Raw genomic sequence first — 7,999 nt, 5'->3', positions numbered from 1 at the left:
CAGTTCAGCGGTACAGTTCAGTGGTACAGTTCAGTGGTATTAAATACATTCACAGTGTTGTGCAACCTTCACCACCATCCATCTCCATAATCTTCATCTTGCAAAACTGAAACTGTGCATATTAAACAATAACTTCCATTCCCCACGCCCGCTGCCCACCCCCAGCCCTTGGCAACCATTCCGCTTTCTGTTTCTATGAGTTTTTGACTACTCTAGGGACCCTGTTAAGTGAAATCATACAGGGTTTGTCTTTGGGGGACTGGATTATTTCACTTAGCATAATGTCCTCGAGGTCCATCCACGTAGAAAGTGCCAGAATTTCCCTCCTTTTTAAGGCTCAATAGCATTCCATCGTATGGATCCACTTTGTTTATCGATGGACACGTGGGTTGCTTCCACCTTTTGGCTACCGTGAATAGTGCTGCCATGGTGCATTTCTTTTTAAGCCTCATTTCTCATTTGCAAAACGGTGTCCCTGTCCTGATATTTTAGGTGAATTAATTTCCCTGCCATTTGCTTAACTAGCCACGGAGGCCTTGTAAGCAGGCCTGGTATTTGCTGAGTACTCTCTGAGTGCTGGGTGCCCTTCTGGACTTTACATGTGTTGACGCGTCAAATCCGCACAATCCTGCGAGGCAGGTGCCGTTGCTATCCCATTTTATGGAAGCAGAGAGAAGTAGCAACCTTGCCCACGGTTGAACAGCCGGGAAGTGGCTGAGCTGGGACGGGACTCAGTGGCTCCAAAGCCTGGTCTCCCTCAGTCACGTATTTTCCCACGTGACTGGGCTTCTCCCATCCATGGTGCTGGGGGCAGTGTGTTCACAAATTCCCTGGTGACCGTTCCTATGACCCCCCCCAACCCTGCTGCTGAGTCCCTGGCTTGTCCCAAGCATTCCTGGTGGCGGGAAGTAAGCCACCGAGGGGGTCGGTCCTGGTTGCCCTGGGGAAGAAGATGGAGAAAAACACTAGAAGTCTCTGCAGACAATCTAGTTGGCAGAAAGTTACCCAGCTGTTCCTGCAAAGTAGATGTTCCTTCAACCCAGCTTTTGAAAAACAAAACAACAACGAAACCCACTCAGGAATCATGTGGAGATTCCTATTTCATCCATCTCTTTTGAACAAAAGGCTAAAAGAAAACCACATTCCATCCAATTGACATGATCAAGGGGAATATCTAACAATATTCACATGGAACAGCACATTAATTTAATGCCAAAAAACATCAAAATCCATCACCTAACTTATTTCCACCATCAAATGGAAAGAAGAGTACATATGGTTCCATGGAAGACTTACCTGAAGGGGAAAGTTGCTATAAAATCAGATACCCTTCCCATGTGTGGCTTGATCTATAGCATTTCAAGGAGGTTTAGAATTTCTACCTCAAGACCATCGGGCCTAATTACCCTGGTGGCTGGCCCAGGGCCCACTTTTGAAGTAAAGGTGCTTGTGGGTCCTCTGAAGAGCCCCCTCCTTCTCCTATGCTACCCCAACATTTCAGCTACCTTCCGGAAGGCATCAGTGTTGTCTGGGATAATTGTCAGTTGCACCAGGCTTGGAGAAATCAGCTGGTTCTTTGCATCCAGGAAACAAACAAACTTCTTCGGCCCCTAATCAGATTGGCAGTTCAGGGTGGTAGCAAAGCACTTATTTATTTATCATTAATATTTTCTATAAAAAAGATGGTACCCACCTAGGGCTAGAGCCACCTGGTCCCTGACAACAGCTCTTGTTTCCCGAGAGCCTACTGTGCGCCAGGCACTTCCCACCATCAACTCTCTAACCTGCTTAGTCACCCCTTGCGGCCCCTCACACCTTTGTCAGGTTAGAACACCAAGGCTCTGAAAGGACCAGTGAGTCTCCGGAGGCCACAGAGCAAGGAAGTTGCGGAGGCAGGATTTGAACCCAGCTCTGGCAGTGACCGAAGCTGTGCCCTTTTCTCCATCCCAAGTGTTGCTCCAATTCTCTGCCTGGCTTTTTACCTCAATTGCCCTGGCTTAAGAGAGACTCCAAGAGCTGTGGGCAAGGCCTTGGTCAGGGGGTGTGGACTTGGAGGAGGCAATTCAGGGTGCAAGTTCAGCAAGACCCAATGTCTGTTGGAGGCTGAACTGCCAAGACTCCCAGAGAAGGGGGAGCAATGTCGACCAGAGCTGGGGCACGTGGAGGGGAGCGAGGGGCCCAGGATTAAGGTTTGAGGTTCTTAGTTTGAGGCCCCTATCAGACCTTGGGGCAAGGATTCAGTGCAAATGGGTTATCTTAGAGGTGAGGTCTGCAAAATAACGACTCCCAAAGCGGTCCGCTTGCTAATCCCAGGAACCTGTGAATCTGTTACATTACACGGCAAAAGGAACTTTGCAGACGTGAATAAGGTTACAGACCACAGATGGGGAGATTATCCTGGATTATCTGGCCAGTAATCTAATCACATGAGTCCTTAAAAGTGGAAGAGGCGAGGGACAGAGGAATGGATTAGAGAGATGCGATGTGAGAAGAACTTGACCTGCTGGCTTTGAGGATGGAGGAAGGGGCCACGAGACAAGGAATGCAGGAAGCCTCTAGAAGCTGGAAAAGGCAGGGAAAAGATTCTCCCCTAGAGGCTCCAGAAAGGAACGCAATCGTGCAGACACCTTGATTTAGGGACATCTGTGCCAGACTTCTGATCCCCAGAACTATAAAATAATAAGTATGTGTTGGACTTCCCTGGTGGCGCAGTGGTAAAGAATCTGCCTGCCAATGCAGGGGACATGGGTTTGAGCCCTGGTCCGGGAAGGTCCCACATGCTGCAGAGCAACTAAGCCCGTGCGCCACAACTGCTGAGCCTGCGCTCTAGAGCCTGCAACCCACAACTACTGAGCCCACGTGCCACAACTACTGAGCCCATGCGCCGCAACTACTGAAGCCCATCCGCCTAGAGCCCGTGCTTGGCGACAAGAGAAGCCACCTCAATGAGAGGCCCGCGGACCGCAACGAAGAGTAGCCCCCGCTCACCGCAACTAGAGAAAGCCTGCACGCAGCAACGAAGACCCAACGCAGCCAAAAATAAATAAATAAATAGATAAATAAATTTTCTAAAAAAATAAAATAAGTGTGTGTCGTTTCAGCTGCTATGTTCGGGGTCGTTTGTTATAGCAATGACAGGCAACTAGCACAGTATGTGACCCTAGGAAAGGCTGGCAGGAGAAAAGGGAAGCAAGACGGGCGAGAAGGCAGCCAGTTCAGGTGCATCACCGAACCGGTGGCCAGGGAGCACCTGGCCCTCAGTCACCCCACCTGAGGCGCCAGGGCTCCTGGTGGGAGTGAAAGGAGGTGGGGAGGGGGCATGCATCCCGGCAGCCAGAGAGAGCTCTCAGGAAAAGAGCTGCAGGCGCCGGATACTGGAGGAGGCCTCCATAGCGCCTGTGGCAGGAACACGCGGGGAACGGACGGTGGAGTCTCAGCCTCGGGGTGACCGTCTCATTGAGTTCAGGAACCCGCAGTCTTTCTAAGATGCTGATCCGACATCTCACCCCTGCTCCACATCCTCCCTTGGCTCCCCATTGGTCCACAGTCCCATCTTGCCCTTACCATGGGGCCTGCCTTCTTCCCCAGCCAGACCCTCCTCCTCCTCTCACAGGCACCCCACCCCCCAGATGCCTGGCTACTTGCCCTTCCTGATGGGTCACACTTGTCATACCTCTGCCTTTGCCGATGCTGTTCCCACTGCCTGGCACGTGCCCCCATACACACACCTCTTCTTAATTCCTGCATTCACCCATTGACTTATTTCCGGAAGCCTTCCCTGCCCCACCCCTGTGACTGGGTGAGAGGTCTCTCTGGCACGTCTACTGCACCTGGCCAGTGCTAGCCCCTCCCAGGCTCCGCACCCCACGGTGCTGCCCGGGACGTGTCCCGCCCCAGGCAGCTGTGCCTGACTCAGCGCTGCCTCCCGGGTGCCCGACCCAGGGCCCAGCACACAGGAGGGCTCAGGGAAGTCCTCTGCTCTGCAGGACCCAAGTCATGGGAAAGGCGTGCCTTGCTGCCCACAGTGCAGCCGCTGGCCGCTCGGCCCGGCTATTTTTACTTCTTCCCCCTGCAGAGCTGAGGCCTGTGGGGCAGGTTCTCACACCGAGCCAGTGAGGCCTGCCAGATGGAGCGAAGACACTTGCGGTGCTGCCCCAGCCAGAGGCCAGCAGGAGTGGCCGTGTGGGCTTGTCCTCTGGACAGAGCACAGCCCCTTGACCGCAGCCGGGGAGCTGTAGGCTCAGAGCCACCAACCTGATGCCCCGGGAGAGTCCCGTAAGACGGAGCTGGGTTCAGGGCCCATCTTTCCCACGTTTTCCCTGAGTCACCTTGAGCAAGTCATGTCACCTCGTCTGCCAGGTGGGCAGGCGTCTAGCTCTCTCTTGCAGGTCATTCTGAGGATAGAATGATCAATATGATAAATAGATATGTCTAATTTGAATGAGATCTTAAATAGGCAAAACAATCACATGATTCGAAACTCAAAATGTAGGGACTTCCCTGGTGGCACAGTGGTTAAGACTCCGCGTTCCCAATGCAGGGGGCCCAGGTTCGATCCCTGGTCAGGGAACTAGATCCCACATGCATGCCACACTAAGAGTTCCCATGCCACAACTAAGGAGCCCACCTGCCGCAACTAAGACCCAGGGCAACCAAATAAATAAATAATTAATTAAAAAAAAAAAAGAAACTTAAAATATAGAAAGGGGTATTTACTCAGTGCCAGTCCAGACCTTATCCCCAGACAGACAGCTACCCTCCCTGAAGTCACAAATGTGGCTGTTCTCCCTCTCTCCCCTTCTTCCTTCCCTACCTCCCTCCCTCTCTCCTTTTCTCTCTCTCTGTCTCTCTATGGATATACAGATATAGTTACATAGATAGATAAATAAAGATAGGTAGATAGATAGATAGATAGGGACAGAGAGAGCGAGCCAGAGGTTATAAGAATGTATATGTTTGCATTTATATTTATACACATGCACGTACACCCCATTATGGAGTAGCTATCCTGAGCTATATGCTTTGGCACATAGTTGTGTTCATAAATGTTAGCTTTGATGTCTCACCCTCTGTCATCACCACCTTCATAATTGTCAGTGTCAACTACTGTTCATTGACTGCTCAGCTACCAGGCTCTGTGCTAGGTTCCCTGCAAATATTATTCCCATTTTATAGATGAGGAAACTGAGGCTCAGAGAGGCTGGGTGACTTGGCCAAGTTCACACAGCTGGCTAGTGGCAGAGCCAGGAATCAAACCCTGGTTTTGGACCCCAAAGCCTGTGCTCAGAGTCACTTGGCTTCTGATGACCTGGCCCCAGGCAAGTGTCCCAGGTTCCAGGAGTGACAGGCACACCCAGGCTGTCCCCGTGAGGGCTCCACATCTCTGGACAAGCATTAGGGAGGAATGTGTCTGCCCCGCCTCCAACACATCCAGAGCCCCACCTTCTTCCTGGTGTCAGCAGTGTCAGGCTGGAGGACCCTGTGCCAGGCGGCCCACACCCTCGTGGTGCCCTAATGTCCACAGACGGCAGGGCCTTGCCCCAAGTGACACAGCAAGGGAGTGACAGGCCCAGAACCAGAATGCAGGGCCAGTCCCGTCCTGCCCTGTCATATGGGAAGTGTTTAATAAATGCCAGTGTGGAAAGAGTGCTCACCCGTAACTTGTTGGGGCACCTCAAAGCATCACTGGGATTCCGGTTCCCATCTGAGCTGCCCTCACTAAACCCTGAGCTTCTGGATGGCAGGGCCACCTACAGCTCATTCATCTGCAGGGGCCCATCTCCACCATGGCCCCCACCCAGGGCTCTTGGGATGGAGCCTGGAACAAGGTTGAACTAATGCACAAAAGAATTCTTCTACTCCCCTGACGTTAGATATTACTGATTTGAATCTTAAACTCTTAAAACTCTCAGTGTGTTTAAATCCCGTAACATATTGTGTTCCTTCAGGCATAGGAGGCCCTGGACTTAGAATCAGGGGGTTTCTTTGAATTCAAGTTGTTCCATTTACCAGCTGTGTGACATTGGGCAAGTTGCTTAACCTCTCTGAGCCTCAGTTTCCTCATGTGTAAGACGGAAGTAATAAAGCCTACCGTACAGGTCATGGGGAGGGCAAAATCAGGTGGTACAGGTAAAAACACCTGGCAGATAAGGATAAAATCTTATTAACCGCAACAACCCTAACACACGTTGGGCCCCCTTTCGGTGGAGGACAGGGACATTCATAGAACCTTTGCGGTTTGCGAGCTTTCAGACCTCTTACGTCACTCAATCACCTGACCTAGAATATTCTTGCTAGCTTGTTCACTCTCTGTTGTCCCCACCCCTGGAATGCCAGGGCTGGGAGGGCAGGGGCTTATCTGTGCTGTTCACCATTCCACCCCTGGCTCCTGGAGCCTGCCTGGCCAGCACATGGTACCTGCTTGTTAAGGATTTGTTGAATGAATGCTCACTTCAGGAGCTGGGTAAGGGAGACATACTCTTTCCCATTTTACAGATGAGGAAACTGAGGTACAGATAGGTAGCTGTGGCTTCCTCTCTACAGTGCGTCCACGGTCCTCCCACCACAGTTTGCCTTTGGAGTTACAGGGAGTGGAGGGGTTCAGAGTGTGGGCCCCGGAGGAAGACTGCTTGGGTTCAAAGCCTGGCTTGGCCGCCTACTAGCTGTGTAACCTCAGGCAAGTCACTCGAGCTCTCTGGTCCTCAGTTTCCTGTCTGTAAAACGGAGGTGATAATAGTAGCTGCCTTATGGGTTGTTATGAGAGTTAAATGAGGCTATCTCTGGACTTCTCTGGTGGTGCATTGGTTAAGAATCTGCCTGCCAACGCAGGGGACACAGGTTCAAGCCCTGGTCCGGGAAGATCCCACATGCTGCGGAGCAACTGGGCCCATGTGCCACAACTACTGAACCTGCGCTCTAGAGCCCGTGCGCCACAACTACTGAAGCCCATGTGCCTAGAGCCCGTGCTCCACAGCAAGGGAAGCCACCGCAATGAGAAGCGCATGCACCACAATGAAGAGTAACCCCTGCTCGCCACAACTAGAGAAAGCCTGTACGCAGCAACGAAGACCCAATGCAGCCAATAAATAAATAAATAAATAAATTTATAAAAAATAAATGAGGTTATCTCTGTAAAGTGATTAGCACAGTGCACGGCAGAGAGGAATGTCAGCTGTCAGCAACACCATCCATAACACTAGGAAGAAACAGGTCCAGGGAGATGACTCACCCACAGTCACCCTGCTAAACTCCAGGCTCTGTCCACCACCCACACACGCCCCACTAGCTGCACGTGGAGACCAACCACGGCTGGGGAGTTAGCCAGGCCAAGCAATGGGCTCCCAAGACAGTTGGGGTGTAGGGGTGCTCCATCCTGGGCAAGGCCTGGCCCGGGGACTCAGCTATCAGCACCACATTCAGCTCCTGGAAATGGGCACACCCAGGTTGGCCTGTATTGGTCTGTATAGGCTGCAGCTGCTCTGGCCCAGGCTGGGTAGGGAGCAGAGGTGGCTCCAGACCTGGCCGGGAGCCCAGGATGGGAGACAGGAGTGGGGAGCAAGCCGAAAGGGAGGGACACTGCTGGAAGCCTGCCTCTACCTCAGCTGCACCCAGGCATGGACCCCATCCTGTTAGAGGCTGCAGTTCTAGATTGTCCCCTTACTCTGCCCTGGAAGGCTGACTCATAGGGTCCAAAATCAAATTCTGGTTATGAGCTTGGGTGTGGATTTCCAAGCCTCCTCTGGAATTAAGATCACCTCTGGGGGGCTTGGGATTAGCTTCTGCAAAGAGTTTGTGTGATATTGTTCAAACAATAAGGGTTTTGTTGCCGTATGGACCTGCCTCTGCTGCTTACCTTTGTGTGACCTTGGACAAATAAAAACCTCCCTCAGCCTCAGTCTCCTCATCTGTAAAATGGGCATAATGACAGTTGTTCCTCATGGCTGTGTTAAGTAAGAAAGAGCCTGTAAAGCCCTTCCTTCCAGAAAATCCTCTTCCCAGC

This window comes from Balaenoptera borealis, assembly GCF_965194805.1.
Source record: "Balaenoptera borealis genome assembly, chromosome: 4".
Lineage (NCBI taxonomy): Eukaryota > Metazoa > Chordata > Mammalia > Artiodactyla > Balaenopteridae > Balaenoptera > Balaenoptera borealis.
This window is presented reverse-complemented; position numbering follows the sequence as displayed.